The 19,870-nt window shown below is 33.4% G+C and overlaps 1 protein-coding gene and 1 long non-coding RNA gene across 4 annotated transcripts in view; one reads left to right on the forward strand and one right to left on the reverse strand.

Annotated features, from left to right (window-relative positions):
- Positions 1-19,870, reverse strand: part of LOC145287858 (serine/threonine-protein kinase PAK 3-like) — a 268,674-nt gene that overhangs the window by 223,889 nt on the left and 24,915 nt on the right. The window lies entirely within an intron of this gene.
- Positions 1-19,870, forward strand: part of LOC145287861 (uncharacterized) — a 233,559-nt gene that overhangs the window by 130,140 nt on the left and 83,549 nt on the right. For 2 of the 3 annotated variants that reach the window (XR_013869217.1, XR_013869213.1), the window contains one exon: positions 3,740-11,833. The exons of the other annotated variant lie outside the window; for it this stretch is intronic. This is a non-coding gene — a long non-coding RNA (uncharacterized LOC145287861). Of the gene's footprint in view, positions 1-3,739; positions 11,834-19,870 lie in introns of those variants that run through there. 3 annotated transcript variants of the gene reach the window in all.

Raw genomic sequence — 19,870 nt, forward strand, 5'->3', positions numbered from 1 at the left:
TCATTGTATACTGGAAAACTTTCTACTCTAACAGCTTTTTTCTTTGGACCGGTTGCCTTGGAATTTCCCGTCTTCTTTGTTTTCTCTGACTGTATCAACATGTAGAAATTTAAATGTAATGTAAACAAACAACTTGTTACACTCCTCCCCACTTAGGATGTTCTCTATATATTGGCCCCTAATCACAGTTGCTCCTTAGATCTTAGTAGTACCATGATTTGTTTGAGATTAACAAAAGTTAAAATAACTATATATGATGACATTATTACATACTAGCGAGGGGTACCCGGCGTTGCACGGGTGTTTGGAGGTGTGTGTGGAAACTCCGGGGGTGGGAGGGGGGGGTTAAAAAAATGTTTTGGTAGGTAAGTATGAGGATCGAACCGAACCCTTGAGGCAAAGTTGCAAATTAAAGTAACCATTGCCCCACCGCGAGATGCTAACGAAAACACGTTTGAATTTATTTAATTACTTGGATTTGGCAGGTGCCCGTTTTAATGAGTTAATGAGATCAAGTTTGACTGTGGGATAGTATTTCATTTACTGCGGGAACGCTTCACAAGATGTTATAGGAAAAAGACTAATTCACATGTGGCGAGCGACAAACGTTGAATATTTATCTTCCCAAAGTCGAGCAAATTAAATAGACAGGCGAGCTTCGTTGTTAACTCTGAGATATTACGATTTATATGCAATATAAAAAGTTGTTAGGCGACCGACCGCTTCTCTGAAAAAAGCCTTTTGTGGACATACAGAAAAAGCAAACATACATACATTTTCGCTTTTATATTTATAGATGGGATCACTTCTATGGAATATCATGTTCCTAGATCTAATAGCTTCAAAATAAGTACGGCATAATCACGTTGACACACCGGTTCCCACTGGATCACCAAAGTTAAGCAACGTTAAACCTGGTCAGTACTAAATGGATGACCATTTGGGACTTTCAGGTGATGTATGTACTCTCTGCTTATCTCAGCATTGTTTCCAGTCGTCCTGATCTTCTTGCCTCTGGACTCAAACAGTGCCGATTCAGGAGAGGTGTGGTTGGAGATTACGCAACCCTTGCCTCACAATTACATGCGCTACTGCCCCTAAGGGGTATCCTTTGTCTTTCAAGACTGAACAGAAGCATGGAGCTTCTAAATATTAATTGGACACACAAATAATGTATGTGTTCAGGAGAATACTTGGAGCCAACAATATTGTACAAGACTGGGACAGGTGCAAATGTTGAACACAAAAAAAATGACAAAGAGTGACCTTTAGATCATGTGTAAGATGAGGTCATCAAATACACAAAGAAAACAGATACAAGCTTTTGATTGATTAGCAAGAAAGATTGTTTGGTGGGCTTTGTGTAAATTAGGGGCAAACAAGTGGTTGGTGAAATTGTTCAAACAATGTACAGAAATGCTTAAAGACATGTTAGAATTAACAATACATTTAGTGATAGTTTTCATGTTAAAGTAGGAATAGAAAGTTCTGTACTGGGTCCATTGCTTTTCATTAGAAGAATTGAGTTCTGTATGTGTTGTCTGGAAGGGATGCCGTATACCCATGATTTAGGATTTGCCTGTGAAACATTAGAAAACCTATTTGTTAAATTGAAAACTTGGAGGTATGCTATGGAAAGTAAACATTTGAGAGTAAATGGTTGTTTATTTAACCAGCATATCGACCTTCTTTGAGTCATTTAATGCTGTATATAAGGGTAAAAATTTTTGGATACTTTTGGAGTTGATTTTCATTGGGTATATTCGGGCAATGTTTTGGTATAGTTTGTTATTTGATGGCATTTATATTTTATGATAAAGATTTGCTATTTTCAAGAAATTTAGAATGGTTTTAGGGTTTTCTTTTTTGCAGAGTTCTTTTAAGTTTGTGGCCTTGTAGTAGTGTTGACGAATTTGTGCGGTCATAGAAGTCAAGAAAGGTGTTTCACTGTATAAGGTTTGTGACATAGTATAGATTTGGGAGGTTCTTCACTTTTTAGTATGTAGGCGTGAGTTATGTATGGGTGTCCTATCCGGATACGTGATAAGACTTTTTTACGTGATTTTCTGGGATTTAGTAGGGTTTTTTTTTTTTTTTTTTAAGTATAGGTATAATTTGGAAGAGTTTGTTGTTTTGGCAATTGTTCCAGTTTTCTTGCCATTTCTTTGTAATAAAATTGTTTATTGAAGGTTTTTAGTCTGTATATAGGACCTTTACATCACTTATTTGGAGTTTTAGGGAATTTTTGGCTGCCATACCAGCTTTTTTCATTTCCACGGAAACCATAGTGTCTAGGAATCTAACAGAAGAAGAAAGCTTGGTGTTGTATGATAGAATGGATCCTTTGTAACAGGTTAAGAGTGAATGTTACCAAAAACAAAGTGATGACCAGTAGTTTTAATGTTGGAAAGTTCCCAAAGAAAGAAAGTTATCTCAGGTTGTGAAAAGAGAGTGGGGTTAAATTCAACTTCTTATGGTACTTGTAAGCATTGAATACATAAGAAATTCAGTGCAATTACTGGTAGGTTGAAAGAGAGGTTAGTGAATTTGTTGTGGAAGAACATGAAAATAGATGTGGAGATAGTATATCTGTTAAACGAAGCTATTGAGGTTGTTCAGAGGTTTTGTTTCCTTGGCGATAGCATTGGAGTACAGGGTGAAGCAAATGGTAGTGTGATTGGAAGAATTAGGAGTGAATGGTGTAAGTTCAGGAAATTTCTGTCATTACGAACCAGCAGAGCATTACCGCTCTCGAAGGGAAGAATCTATCAGGAATATCTACAGAATGTGATGTACAGAAATGAAACTTGGCCAGTAAGGGCTACGAAAATGTACTGCATAGAGAGAAATAGTGGAATAATGATATGATGGATATACAATGTAATTCTTAAATGATAGACTTAATTCTGATGATCTCAGAGGAAGATTAAATTTGGACAGTAAAGGGAGATGTGTACATAAAAGGAGACTTTGATGATCTGGCCATGATGAAAGAATGGATGAGCCACTCTCTTAAACAATCAAATTCTGTCAAATCATCACCATCATAATCAATCACCATGTTGTTTCACCATCCCCTGACACTATTTTAACCTTTATCCTCCAGTGGGCTTTAGGCCTTGACAAGTGGTGACTCCTTAAGTTAGCATATTAAGTTAGTAAAACAGACACACAAGTGGCCACAAAATGTTATGATACTTAAAGTAATTCTTTAATTTTATATGAAGAGTGAGTATTTAATACACAAACAATTGCACATCTTCCACTCAACTCAGTATGAATAAAAAACATAAAAAGCATTCAAAATTCAAGAGAAAAAATTGTTTTGCATTCAAAGAAATTTTAAATAGTTTTGATTTTTTTTTTTGTGGCAATAAAATTATTAAAATCTGAAAATACTTTAGATTTCTGAAATTATAATTTTAGTCATGTAACACTTTTTTGTGTTACAAATTGGGTCAATTAAATTCATTCAGATTTGCCAAGTCTAATCTCTTCAGTTGATTTCATTTTACATAATTGCTAGATTAAAAGATAAAGGGTAATTCCATGTAAAATCATTCAGAGCTTAAAACCCATATCCTTAGATTTTGTTGTAGCTTGCACCACAGAAAGACATCATAAAAAATAAGAAATTTTGAAAATTTTAACATGTAGCTCCAAGTGGTTTCTGATTTAGAGCATTTTCTGTTCCGTGAAGGTGACATTTTAATAACTACATTTTCTTGAATGTTTTCAGTTTGGAATATCATGTGACCCTGTAAATTCACTCAGGTAAGATTTTTTTTATTCAAGGAATCCAAAAATGGCATCAGATTTGTTCAGAAATGAAGCCTCCTATATGTGATTTTATCAGATTTTGAAATTTTTTGCATGTGCATCAATATGGAACTAAAAAAATGATCTGGCTAATATGTTAGTTTTTTTTTTTTCTTTTGGACATTCATGCAGACACTATGAATTACCTCTGGACCTAAAATGACAACTTCACTCAATGTCTATTCAAAGTTGGGGTTTTTTCTGAGGATTCAGAAGAAGCCTATTAGGGGAAGCAACTAGTTTGGGAGACCATCTAAATTTATATAAAATTTATATTGAAATGAGTTTTCAGGGTGACATCTTGTTCTAAACTGAAAAGTATCAAGGGCCAGTCGTTGATTAATAAAACCATCCTTGAGTACTGTAAGAAGAGGTAGAGGAACCCAAGAATGGCTTGAATTGGTTACCGAAAGGCATATGATAGTTCCCCCCCCACACCCACACATAGCTAGTCTTAATTTATACAAGATTCATCCAATAATCAAAGAGACTGAAGGTGTATATATAAAATGTACCAAACAATCATGGCATTATATCAAACTAATAGAACTGTAAAAATCTCTAACATCAAGATCAGAAGATAAATCTTCCAGGGAGATAACCTATCTCTTTTACTCTTCTACCTGGCAATAGATCCATTAAGCAAGCTACTCCATAAAAGCCAGAGCGTCTACAATCTGAGTCAGGGCTGCCAACAAAACAATAACAAAAGAGTCGATCACTATTCATGGGTGACTTCAAGCTGTATGCCAGCCCCAAGTGTTAACAAGTTGACTCTTGCAGGTTGTAGATAACTTCTCTAGAGATATTCAAATAAAGTTTGATTTGCACAAATGTGTCAAGTGCTTCATAAAAGCTGAGAAGGACCTAACAGAAAACATACAGCTTGATGAAAATACTGACATCAAGGACCTAGAAGAGCAGGAAAAATACAAATACCTTGGCAGAGAAGAAAACAATTCTGCATGCAAGGATGAGAGGGGGGGAAAAAAAAGTCGGTAGTGAATATACATGCTGTGAAATGAAAATCTGTAAAACAGAGCTTACAAACAAAAACAAGGTAAGTCATTAATCCACTAGCCATGTTAGCCAAAAAAAGGGACATAAACAGACTAGAAACTGAAACACAACATATAGAAACTTGTATCTGCTTAGAGGAGTAGAAGGTATGAGTTTCTCAGAAATTGACCATCAGTTCTATGCCACTATTGTGAGCACCGGTCTATATCTGAGGAGCTCCCAAAATCTGAACCTAAAAATGGTGCACCAACATAACATAACAAAAAGCAAGAGTCAGCAAAACAATCTTCATCACGAAACTGGCCGAATATTTTGGATAAGATTGTTTTTTTTGTTTTTTAATTTTTTTTTATTACATTTTCATCCCAAACAAGGCACATTGCCACTTTGTTGTAGGGGGCTACTATCAGGGACACAAGCATCAGGGGTACTGTGTAGGGAGTTGGACAGCAAGATGTCGGTTCACATTACACTTGAACTTCTGCATGTCAGTACAGTTGGGGAAGCAGGGACTCTGAAGGGAATTCCAAAGTCCAGCTGTTCTGGGGAAAACCAGCCAGCTAAAGAAATAGCTCAAAAGAGTCGCCAAAATACACCAATAACTTCCATTGCAAAAAAACTAGAAGAATGGTCCAGCTAACAGTGCGCCAACTATTTTCTAGATGAATTCACCCAGGACTATATAGATAAGGAAGGTCCTATAGACTGGCTAAAAAGAGGACTGCTCCACTTAGATCAAGAGAGGATTATAATGGCTGCCTAAGATCAAGGCTTGATGACCAATGCTTATAAGAAGAGTGGTCTCAGCAATGAAAACAAGTGCAGGTTCTATCACATAGAAGTAGAAAAGTGTGAGCTGTAAGGTTTTGCTGGGAGACGGTAACTGTACAATGTGACACAATGGAATCTGTAAGTATCTCTACTGGACTATCTGTAAAATGTTAAATATCAAATGCAGCAGCAAGTGCTGAGAACATGCATACCAGAAAGAGCAATTGGAAATGTCATACACCATTCGCTATGATTATGCAATTTCTACAGCTACCTACCTAAAACGGGGCTATTAAACCTGACGAAGGCGAAAGTATTAATCTTGGTAGAAGTTAATGTTCCCAATAATTTTCTGTTTAAGAGCTGAGAGGGAAAAGATAACGAAATACCAAGGTCTTATGTATGACATGAAAAGAAACTGGAATCTTAGGAAGATCTCCATCATTCCAGTAGTTATGGAAGCAACTGGACCTGATTGGTGTCAGGGGTAAATATTTGCAACTCTGCATGTTAACGAATAGCTGCAACTAACGAGGAGGACTTCATGCAGACCAAACAATGTTAAGGCATGATCTTTGTGAGCTCTATGCAGAAGTCAGGCTTTATATTTAAAACATTTCAGCTGATAGTACTTCAGATCTTCAAATGGATTGTTTTGAATTTGAGAAACTCAGGAACTTGGATGGAATTTCTAACTGAACCATCCCCACTTAATCCACAAGATAGATTGCTCTTATTCTGTCAGCAATAGCCAGGTAGAAATGTTAATTTTATGCTATTCTTAGTCATTCTTAATCATATTACTAGTACCACCTGTATTGAGAATAAAACCTTCAACCCCCAGAAGGTCATTTAGAACTGATTATTAGTTAGCACTTTATTTGCTGCACTACGCTTCAACAAGACCCACTTGAAGGTCAAAATATTGAGAGAATAATAGCCTGAATAATCAAAATAACACAAGTTATCAATAACATAATTGTTATCAATAGACTTTTTTGAGTAAAGTTCAAATTTTTTAATTTCAAAATTTTGAGTTGAACATTTTCACCCTTGACTACAGATTTCAAGCAATGAAGTGCAAATTGAAATTTGAATTAAAATAACAATTATAGTTTCCATTATTCCTGAAATAAGTATATCAGCTAACCCTATTAAACAGTTACAGCTTTCATCAAAACCTTTCAGAAACTGATCTTATGATGTAATTCAAATGATTATTAATAGTAAACATATTTTAACTCAGAGTCAAGTTCTCAGATCCACTGACCATTTTCCTCCCCACCATCTTTGATTTAGCCACAAATTTTATTTCAAAAGAAATAAAACCTTTTGTTCTGTAAGGTTTCAGGAAACTTTTGATCTTTTCTGAACACCTGTTTCAGAGGAAGCCGTTCAAGAAGCCACTTTCTCTTTGAGACTGTCAGAAGCAGACTACCAAATGTCTTCAAAGCTGACTTTGCATACAAGACGATGTAACTGAATTTTATATTGGCTTCTCCAATCACATACTTTCTTCTACAAGTGCAACAATACATGATAATAGATCATTATCAAAATTCTAAGCTGACATTTATAACATAAAAGTAGTATCTCTGTCCATGGATGCAATAAAAAAAAAAAAATAAATAAAAAAGTGCAATACCAAGAGTAAAATTTTATAAGGAAATCAATGGTGGTATTAATGTGGTACTACAAGTTTTAATATTGTAGGGTCTGTGTTTGCAGCAGACATAAATAAACATTAAAGACAGCATTGCACTTTGTTTTTGAATTTACATAATTCAAACGCTCAAAAAGTAGAATCAAGCATAGACATCAATTCTAGCATTAATTTGGAGATGATTAAGCCTATTCTTGTTTTTAGATGTACAAACATACTATTTATCACTATGCATATAATTGTTATTTTACTATTTGGTTTTATGTACACAGGAAGAAAAAAGAAAAAATTTTCAGTGGTTGCAGCTAGACGAGTTTTTGCTATGAATGATTTACATGGAGAACTAGAAACTGAAGCTCAGCTGAACAGCTACTAAGAAAATAATAAGAGTACAAAAAGACTAACAATGTTTTATCTGTGAGAAAAAAAAAAGCTGTAGAGAAAAGAAAAGGTCATCTCCCATTTTTGTACTCTGTCAAGGTAGTAAACAGTGCTCTTAGCAGCACCTCCCCAGAGGTGGCAAAAATAAACCATCTTAAGATGTATCTTATACAGTTAACTTCTCAATTTTCAACATAGATGATGGATACCCCTACAACAGTAAGTTCCTTTATTCTAAAGTCTGATTAACAGTTTACATTTTCATTCATCAAGTATAGGTCAAGTATCACGAAATATAATTTATATGCACCAATATTACAATTGCTCTACCAAAGCTTGCAAGTCTAGCCTAACCTAATATTTTTATCGGGAGTGGAAGGAGGAGAGGAATGAATGCATACCTTTCTTCACATTGCTATTATCGAACAGTGAATTCAACAGTCATAATGTAAACTATCTTATCTTCACAATCAGCGAGATAACCATATTATCGCTTGCACTTTGACCACAAGATCGAACAACGCATAATTTGCATTTAGAAATTAAAAAAAAAAAAAAAGTATAAATTACTAATGATGTTTAAAATAAAGTTACAAAATATTTCAGAACATATCCTTTAGGGAGAGAGAAAAAGACAAGAAAGAGGAAAAGTGATAATGCTGTCAGTGATTGGGCAATTATTAATGGGATGGATTTAATCAGTCTAATTAGCTCATTTTGAACAAGGTCCAAAAGTCATTAAAAAGAGAAAAGCCTAATCTTACATGTGATGAACAGTTATAACAGCTGCAAAACATAAGACCTAAAGATTTAATAGCTATTGATTTTTATATGCTGGAGACTGTGTCAAAAACGGCTGGAAAACCATTGTATTTCTTATCGAAGTTGGATGCTGAGGTTTTATTGCCAACTCAACCCTTTATGCTCTTGAAGAATCTTCATCTTTCTCCATTAGACAAGAAAAAATACAAATGGAAAATACAAGACAAGGCTCTATCTGCACCAATGTGGACATGGCAACTCCACAGAATGACGACATCCAACAAAGTCTGGCAGTATCGTGAGATAATGCTTAGATGCTTTGGGCTAGTGGTAATGGTATTTTGGCCCAAAAATCATGCTTGGACCCATAGTCATCATCTGAGGAAGGTTTTGTTAGAAGTAATGGTGTTGTACAAGCAACAGTTATTGCATAAACATATATGCATGTAAAGATAGTGAGAGAGAACTGCAGCAGAGTGTGTAATTATTAAGTAAAATTTTTTAAAATAAGAGCATATTTATGTATGTGTTACATGAGACTAACATCGGCACCAGCAGTTTAAAATTCAAACAAAGAGGTCCTATAATTGGTTGCCCAAGTCGAACTCTTCAGCACAATTAGAGGCTGAAGAGAGTATGACAGATGCAACCAAATATATACATCTCCTTCATTTGAATTTGAAACCAGCAGTACCAATGTTGTTCTGATCTTTTGTAACATATATATATATATGTATATGGTGGTGGACCTTCTGTTGATTTTGATGTAGAAGCTCCGCAACCAACTTAAGTTGCTCGAAAATCCACACAGAGGACTTGTTTATAGTGGTGAAGGCTTTATGCAGAACCAACCACACTTTTTGGTACAACTGCTAATCTTTGTTGGTGCAATGACTGCCACAAGACAGAACAAACAATAGAACTCATGATTGTACATCAGAGTTTTCCTTCTAGATGCAGGTCTTAACAAAGACTGGGGGTGCATTTCTTCCAGTGAATTAAATGCGCCTCTAGATACAAACCTGTAAATTTTTACGTCTTGGCATGGTATATATATCACCTAGCCTTCCGAAATGTTCACCCATCTAGTATTGGCCAGGCTCATCATTGCTTAACTTCAACGATCTGGTGAGAATCGGTGTGTCAGTGTGATTATATATATATATAACACCATATAAAAACGGTGCTATTTCTCAGTCTACAATTGAAATTAAAACAAATTTCAATTTCACACAATAGAAAAACAATAGTTTGTAATATAATGTCTGTGTGTGATTAAATTCGTAACCAATTCGCATATTGTTTTTGTAAAACATCTTATTAATTAAATATTTGTTTCTATTGCTTTCAATTTGAACAATTCTCTTCAGTATTACACTTTCTTATGGTATAAGGAATAAATGAACTCACCCAGGGGTAATAAATACAGTTACATCTAAAACGTTGTGGCTGTGATTTGCACCATTCTCTTGGCCACTCACTTCAGCAGAAACTGGGTCATTTTGGTAGCCTTTTATCTGGCCAGCTGATGCATTTAGAAGAGAGCAATGATGTAGAAAGAAAAAGTTTTTGCCTAGCAAATATGCACAATTCCTTACACTTGAATTTAATCCTTTAAAAATTAACTTCATAATATAAAATAACTGATATATTTTTGGCGTTAACGCAGTTGTCTCACTGGCTGAGGTAGCTAGGACGTTAGCTTTTAGCAATCAGTGGTGACAGATCTAAGTTATAAGATCGGCATGTTCCAGATGAGGATAATTTGTATTATTCAGATTACTGTTCTCATCTAGAGTTTTATTTTTTACAATATTTCAGTTGATGTAACCTTTGACCTTCTTCAGGTATATCTTGTTGAACTTGAGAATCTGCAAAATTTGGAATGGAACCCTTTATTTAATTCATCAAGGTAGCATGCTCTCATTCCATCAGCCATGACTGTGTAGACATCCAGAGCAATTTGCAATCATATTTTTAATATTCAGTTGGAAGTTACACTCTTCTGAAGGTTGAAGGTTCAATCCTCAGTATGGGTGATACTCAAAATACGATTGCAAATTAGTCATGGTCGACAGAATTAGCACAGGCTACCCCTTTAAATTAAACAATGGATCCCAAGTGAAATTTCATGCTGATTTCCAGAGTTCGACAGGATACACCTGAAGAAGCGAAATGCTGTGAAAATAACACTCAATGAGAACCGTAGCCTGAATAATGCAAGGTACATTTGAAGAAAGTTGGAGGCTACAGCAATCAAAACATTGTTTATCAAGATGAAAACAGTAATCTGAATCATACAATTAAATAAAAAAAATGTTTTGGAATATTTAGGGTTAATAATTATGATTATTCAGACTATGATGATCATTATGGTTGTTATTTTAACATTTCAGACAATGTAATCTCCAAACTCATGAACCTTGCCCCCATTGGATTAAGTAATAGGCTCAGTTGAAAATTCCATATAAGTTTTAGAGTTCAAAAAAATACACCTGAAAAAGTTCTGAAGTTACATTGACCTAAACGTTGTGAAAATAACCAAAATGAGAATAGTAGTCCAAGTAATCAAAATACTAAACAAGTAGCATCAATACATATCTAATTTATAAAACTCACTCTGTCTGTCTGTCTGTCCCCCATATTTTCAAACTATCTCTTCCAAAACAAAAAGTCATCTTAATTTATTTTTAATCAGTTCATATGTGTGTCACAGTGGTAACGTCACAAGCTTTGAATCCCAGTTTTGCTTTCAGTTTCGATTCTAGCTGATGACACCCAAATACATTTTTTTACTTTTGAAATCACGACTGTATAATAATATATACAAAATCTGGGCAAATTAAAATATATTTAAGCATATTTTATGACAGAGCAAAGCCGGGCGCCCCCCTGCTAACAATAGAAAGATGCGAGCATGAAAAGTAATATGGCTAAGCTTAAACATGGAAAAGTAAAGGACTAGTTGCTAAAACTGGAAAAGAAAAAAGATAAGTTAGTAAAAAATATAATAAAATTTATAACTTAAAATATTGCAGCATCAAGAATTGATTATATGTTATAAATTGAATTAAAAAAAAAATTCTTAATGCTGTAATATTTTAAGTTATCTTGTACTTTTCTTTTCCAGTTTTAACAACTAGTCCTTTACTTTTCCATGTTTAAGCTTAACCATACTACACTTTATGCTGCAGTTTTTTTTATTATAATCCATGATTTTTCCAGGCTTCCAGTAAATTCACTTGTTCTTTGTTTAATTTCAGTCTTATTCCCCCCCCCCCCATAAACATAACATACATAACCTAGTGGCTTCCGGGCCTTGATAAGTGGTGACTACCATGTAAAAAAAAAAAAAAATGTAATAATGTACGGCACTCATCTGCTTTCAATAAAATCCCGCCAATTATCTCCCTTTCATTCTCTCTGTTTCACTTATTACTTCTCTTTTCACAAGAGCGGTAAATTGGTAGCAACAGTAGTCGCTAAAGCGACATGGTTACTATGGAAACCAGTCATAAAAAACAATACTCACCTTCTTACATTTTTTTAATGATTTTGAACACCAACTATCATAACTTTTGCTTTACTGAACGAAAATTGAAAATTGTTTTTTTTACAATATAGCAGAGAAGGTGATCTATAAACTGTAATAATTGTTTGAAATTTGGTCGAAAAAAGCAGTTCGAAATAACTAAAACTGCCCCCTTAACCATATATTCCAAGATGGTAGTATTTGAATGAAATATATATATATATATATATATATATATGGGTTTCTCATTTACTTGAAACATACTTGGTTTGTATGTACCAATCATAATGGATTAAAAAAATCTTTCAATGAAATAAAGTTTATTTTATAATGAAAAAAAAAATTGTTTATATAAATTTTGTAAATTTGGAAAAAAAGCTCAAGCTTAATAAAATCCTTTTTATTGAACGAGATGCGGTGGCCCTAGGATACGGATTCCAATGCATATATAAAGGAACGGCAGAGCGTGTCACTTACATGAACCATATAAGTTGTCCAAAATGGTGATTTTATAAAAAAAAACTTTAAGGTTTAAACATCTGATGAGTATGTGACTAAATATGCAGCAATAACATAATTTTGAAGACTTGTTAGTCGCAATACAAAACAATATTGTAATGGATGCCTTTTTAAAAGTAATAATTATTATATTACACTTATATATGCATATGATAAAGTGTAAAATTGCATAGGAACTTTATTACATTCACAAGCCAATAAGGAATACAGAAAGAAGAATAAAGAAGAAAATATCTTTAGGTCATGACACTTCAAAGCTAAATGTTTCTCACCAAGAAAGAGGAGAAAAAGCCAGCATTATACAAATGTAAAGGTAAAAAGTCAATATATATATATATATATATATATATATATATATATATATATATATATATAAAATGGTACTTAGTAAAAACCTGAAGTGCAATACAATTGCAGAGCAAATATATATTTTTTTTATTACCGTTTTATCTGCTTAGTTAGTTACACATGTTTCGTTTACCAGTAACTTTGTCAGACTTTAATTTCTGTTAAAGTCTGACAAATGTGTAATTAAGCAGATAAAACGGTAATAAATAAATATATATTTATACACACATACACACACAATTTCCTATTGTAGACATTGGAACTTGTTCTGTTTAGCAATGCTTTTTACTTTTATTGCTTCTTTATGCTTACTGAAGCATAAAGAAGCAATAAATTTTTTTCATCTCTCCTTAATATTAGCTCAGTCTAATAATAATAATAATAATAAACAAGCAGTAACAATAGAATCGTGTTTTCCAATCCATTCCTTCTGCTGATGGTGTTAGCTTCTTTCTATCTTATATATTTACGAGCCCCTTTCTTAACATCATTTAAATCTATATTTTATATTCCTCCATTATCACTGCTTGTAGCCTCCAGGAGAGATGGAGAATAGGTTATTTGGGCCATTCATAACTATAGGAGTGAGGTTTTCATAAATAAATGCTTGTAGGGTTTATTGTAGTGAAACATTTAATGAAAACGGATATTACAGTAATGGATGATTTTAGAAAGATACATAAGAGTAATAAGATATTGGGAAGAATATAGAAAGCATTTTGAAAAGAAAGCCAAAATCTCTTATCTGTAGATTATAGAGCAGTATTACTGATAAAACTGATATTTCTATAACATTCTTCTAGTGGAGAAGGAGTGAGAGAACGAGAAAGAGAGAGAGAATGAAAGAGAAAGTAAGATTGAGAGAAGGAAACATACTTAAGATTAGCAAAAAATTCAATGTTTATGGCAATCTTTTATAACATTTCTGTTGCTCTGGATTTTTTTTTTTATTTTAGGATTTTATTATGAATATATTTTAATTTCTAATTTAAAGCTTTTGATTTTCTAAACAAACTTACTTTTATAAACTAGTGTGCTCACACTTTCAGAAAAATGACAGTATACTTTTTATGGCTACTGAACTTGGATAAAACTTTGATAATTAAAGTCACTTGGAAAATAGCAGTTAACTTGTCAATGCTTTTTCGGCGAGGATCATTTTCTTATCTACATAATAACTAGCTGTCAAAAAATGACAGCATACTTCTCCATTGCTTCCGAACTGACATACAAAATTTTATAATTACTTGAAAAAGGAAATGTTTTCTGGTTTATAACCAACTCTAATACTTCAACTTAGCTGCTGCTGATTGTTATGTCATTTGGTTGCACGTATCATAAACATTTCAGTCACTACTAATTACATATACTTATTTTGATGCAAAATTTGCTTACACAAAACATGATATATATTGTGAAGCATAACTTCTCTACAATATAAATATCATGCTCTCATTTAGTCAGTCATGATCAGATGAAGTCGTAAGCAGTTGGCTGACAGAATGAGAACATAGTACTTTCATGCATTAAATAAAAAGGTTTCATTTGAAATTCCAAGCAGATTCCAGAGTTGAACATGATACACCTGAAGATAAAAACATATCAGCCTAACCATTGTGCACAAATAAACTTGAGATGAGAACAGTAGTCCAGATAATTCAAATATGAATTAACAATCCTAATCTTGAAAATTCAGAAACAGTTATTGCATATTCTAAATATCCACAAACTAGTAGTTCCGCCTGGCTTCGCTCAGGCCCTATGTACTGTTCATAAGGTTACACGCATATGTATATATTAAAAAGTGTGAATATGTAAAGTAATGCCTTTTTGTATAATAGTCTTCCTTAACTACCATAGAGGAAAGACAGACAGACATTTTCACTTTTATAGATAGATTGGATGCAATATATAGTAATGATTTTAAAAGTATTAAAAAAAAAAAAAAAAAAAAAAAAAAACTCATGTGCCATCACAGAGAATTGAAACGAAACCGTTCAGCTCACGGTTTATTTTGCCTCTGCCGTCAATGACTGGGCTATGAAAACGTTTACTGCAAGGCTAAACATTAAAACATGAATTAATAGCTACTACGTTATGCATTCGTAATGCCGGTGTTCAACCATCACCTGGCAAATTTCATTTTTTTTTTTTTTTTTTTTTTTTTTTTTTTTAATTTTCACACTTTTGCGCTGATTTTTCCGGGCTAAAACCCAAATATAAAATTTGCATGGATTCAAATATCTTATATATGAAGTTTCATAAGTTTGGTAGACAAAATTTGTTAAACAAAAATATATACGTATACATAAATATATATGAAAACAATTTTGTGTTTACTACAAATAAACTTTTTACGCAAATATTATACAAGTATAAATCATGTAGCATATCTGCATAAATATAATTACACGTAATAGTTAACTAAAGATGATTATCCCATTAGAAAACCGAAGCAACTAATAGGGAATTAATTAAAGTGAATGTTTAAAAGAATATGCAAATTAACTAGATCTTTTACTAGTGAATGCAATTCCACAAACGTATATAAGAAAATTGTATTTTCTTTTTAAATAAATACAAAAGAGGAGTTTTAATATGAATATCAATACACACAAAAGAAACACGAATTTATAGGAGTATAGAAAATAGAACAGACATTTAAAAATCTAACAGGCACAGATGTATATATATATATATATATATATATATATATATATATAAAATCTACCAGACACGGATAGAATGACATCAGATCTACGTACTTGCAGAGTAGTTGTTGCAATTGCATTCACACAGATCAGGTAGAGTCTTCTTCCCTAGCCTGCACTACACCTTGAATCATGGAAACCCATGCATGGCAGTCATGAGCAAGATTGCATGAGATGGCTAACCAATCATAATTCCACCGTTGCTGTGGATCTGATAGTCAAACCATTCTTGTCCACATCCTCAGCTTAGCCAAGATCAAAGTGTAATATCTGTTCTTCAGATGCTGCACTTCCATTTCTTCTTCTCTTTCAGTGGAGGAGAAATCCTTCACAACTGAGACAATTTTTAATTTTTGTACCTTTTCTTCACGTTAAAAAACAACCCTGGTGTCTAACTGTCCCATGGAGAGGCATTGTAAATAGGTACATCCTCAGCTTTTCACCAAAAGCATCTCTTTAATGGGAAGTACGAATAATTATTTACAAGAATAATATGCGTTTTAACAATCATGGTTTTATCAAGTCTCTGGATCTCATAAATTATGCTTTAAGAACTTAGGATTGGTTAGTGGATCTACTTAAATTGTAGGCTTTTTTGTTATATTTTAGAAATAACATCTAGTGTTTTGTTTGATATTTTTTTTATTTTTAACTAGAACCTAAATATTAAAACTTGGAAGTATACAGTTAACCTCTTCCTAATATCAAACACAACAGCTTATACATCTGAAGAAGATCAGAGGTAACATCGACTGAAACGTTGTGCAAATAAAACTGATGACGAGAACAAGAGTCTGATTAATCCAAGTAATATAAACAACCATTCCTTATCTTGAAAATTTTAAACTGTAATACTTGCGGCAATACTGAAATTTTAGTTGGAACTCCTCTTCAGCAGCAGACTTTAGATTGGTTATGTTGAACCGCAGATAACAGTGCACAAGTCGCTTTATCCACAATTAAACTTCCAAACTTACAATCGATTTCATTAATTATTAATGAATTGTAAGTACGTGAATTTATGAGGGTTGAGGATATGCACTGCATGAACAAAAGTAAGAATGGCAGAATGGATGTGTAACGCGAATTATAAAGACAGACTTAGATCTGATGACCTTAGAGGAAGATGAAAAATCTGGACAGTATAAGGAGATGTAGCTGAATAGGATACTCTGATGGTATGGCTACTTTGACAGAATGGATGGAGGTTCTTGGGTTAAGGTAGCTGGGTCAATTTGCAAAGGTAGGATAAGGAAAACATGGGAGGGTTGACACGGATGGATTTCAGAGAGAGAGAGAGAGAGAGAGAGAGAGAGAGAGAGAGAGAGAGAGAGATAGAGAGAGAGAGAGAGAGAGAAAAAAAACCTGACCAGAAACAGATTAGTTTGCAAGTCAATTTCTAAAAGTTGCTCAACACATATCGGCATGTAAAATGGACGTTATCTTCTATGGAAATTATTAACAACATCTCAGGAAGAGACCAGATTACAGCAGTGGATCACTTAGCTAGTAAATGATCCCCCTCTTACTGACATGGGAATCTCCTTTTTTGAGGCCCTCCTTCTTGGTTCAGAAAGTACCCTGCCTCCAGTGGAAAACACTCAACCACCTGATAATAGAAATGGGACAATCAAAAATTGTTATAACCAGATTGTGCTATGAAATGGATCCAACCATCTGCAAATGTGGAAGAGGAGGATCGTATGATATGATGTAACACTGCTTTGTCTGCCCTCTACTATCTAATCAGTGTGGTTTGAAAATTCTTGCAAAATACAACCATAATGCCAAAGGACTGTGTAAAAAAAGTGGGAAACTTATATACTTCAAAAACACAAAGAAAAATAGAAATTACTATTACAGTACCATCTTCATCCTTTATAAACTACTAATCTGACAAAAGAAATAACTCAATGCCAGAAACTTTCAGGTTTGGGATTAATTCCTATTTATAAAAAAAAAAAAAGAAAAACTATATAATCCAAAATTTGAGAGAATGCTGTATGAGAGGAGCTGGGGTTTATATTAATCTTAGCCCCAATATATTAACTAGCCTGGGTGCCCTGCGTTGCCCGGATGTTTGTAGGTGTGTTGAGCAACAACAAAAAAAAAAAAAAAAAAAAAGTTGTAGCAAGCAGGCAGGCAGGCAGGCAGGTTCGAACCTGTGACGCGAAGGCGGAAAAGAAAGTGGAGGTGTGTATAAGGGTGTTGGTTGAGCAAAAAAAAATTAGGAGTAGTAAGCAGGTTCGAAACCATAATGCACCAGAGGAAAAGGAGGTGAAAAAAAAAAAAAAAAAAAAAAAAAAACTGTCTTATCGATGCACCCACCGCGATTGTGATGTCACGGGTGATCGAAATAATGTCTTTATGTGACGTAATTGACACGAGGTTTGAATGACTTGCAAAAATATCAGCGAAAAAAAAAAAACCTCCTTGTAGAAAAGTGCCCAGTTGAGGGTGAAGGAATTAATATTTTTAGCCAATTTTTTGATATTTGTTGTCCAAAGGGTCGAGCTTCAAAACGATACTGATCGCGAAAATTTGTCACCTCTGTCGAAAGTTTTAGGCAGACATACAAACATACATACATTTAAACAGACAGGATAGATTTATATAATAGAGATAATAGAAATGAATACAAATTCCTAATTGTTTTTTTTCCATGCTCATAGGGCGTTAAAGTCAGAGGATTTGGTAATGTTGAACTCATAAGAATGCTAGGAGTCTGAATCAATTTTTCTTTTTCTTAATCTCCAAAGAATTTACAGAGTCTGAATAGAAGACATTAAAATAAGGAGCCAAAGTCAGAATTTTTAGAATCCTGGCACTTTGAGTAAGACAAACTGACTCCACAATCCTAACTCAAAGTAATAAGTAATTGTGCATCCACAATCCTTTTAAGACCAGTCTTTGTTACAGATAAACAAGCTACAACTGAATTCTTATTAAAAAGCTCTCAAAAGAGTAATCGGAGACAAAGTGGTTACATTAAATATTTTACTTTTTGACATAAGTTATAAATGGCTGTCATTGTGTGTCTGTTTTATCTTTAAATCATTTCTCATGGCATTCAAGCTGTTAGCTTAAATCACTGACAAAAATATGATTTACTTAAAAAATTAAAAAAAAAAAAAAAAATTATCATGCTAAAAACCTAACTAGTTATACAAATGGAAAATATCGCATTAATAATCTATATAAATAAAACAGATGCATTAAAATATTTAAATTACTTGCCACATAACACTGAATTTAATAGGAAATAGTAATCATACAGCAAGGAGGGTTTATAACAAGTAAAATCTTTGTTTGGATGGAAAAATAACGCGTGCAGAAATATGTCGACAAGTTGAAACGCAAAATGTTCATTTCAATTTACTGACGTATTTCTATTACTTTTGTGCATGTGCAAATTCATTCATAGCTTGAAGTGGTTTAATTTAAAAATTTTCTTATCTATCTGACGATAACTCAAATGGTAAGGAATGCAGCTGGAGTGCTAAATGTTTTGGTTTCAATTCTAGTTAAATGGTGCCCAAGTCATTTCTTTTTTAAAACTTCTGAAATCATTACTATATATTAGGTACAATATAATATTCAATAGAGAACTGGCTCTATAATAATAAATATGAAATCTGCATGAATTAAAATATATTTAAGCGTACTTTATGAGAGGGCAAAGCTGTGAACTCCCCCTCCCTTGCTAGTAAACAAATTCCTAACAAATAAAGCAAATTATGATTGGAAATCAAAACTAAAACTTTGAGATCGTCAATCTGAGGTTCGGCGGAAAAGAAAGTGGAGGTGTGTGTAAGGGTGTCGGTTGAGCGAAAAAAAAAGTGGTAGTAAGCAGGCTCGAACCTGTACCGCGAATGAGGAAAAGAAAGTGGAAAAAAAAAAAAAAAAAAACATGACACGCTAGTTGTTGCGTCCATCGCCAAACCATAAGTGACATAGGTATAAATTAAGGCTAGACAATCAAAAAGAGGCGATGACTTTCAGAAATATCGTCGAAAAAAGTGACCCCTCCTTGTAGAAAAGTGCCCAGTTGAGGGTGAAGGAATTAAATTTTGGCCAACTTTTTGATATTTGTCGTCCGAAGGGTCGAGCTTCAAAACGATACTGATCTCATGAAAATCCGTCGCCTTTAGGCAGACATACATACATTTAAGCAGACAGGTGAGATTTATATTATAGATGTGATGTTTCAAAACATGAATCCAAAAATAAGCAACGATAAGAAAGAAATGAACATTATCAATAGCATTCAGAATTATTATAATAGTCCAAATTTTGTTTTAACTATGTATTGTATACAGTTCTTTTACATTTATAATAATCATC

The sequence above is a fragment of the Euprymna scolopes genome, chromosome 11, assembly GCF_053919585.1.
Source record: "Euprymna scolopes isolate OS-2025 chromosome 11, ASM5391958v1, whole genome shotgun sequence".
Lineage (NCBI taxonomy): Eukaryota > Metazoa > Mollusca > Cephalopoda > Sepiida > Sepiolidae > Euprymna > Euprymna scolopes.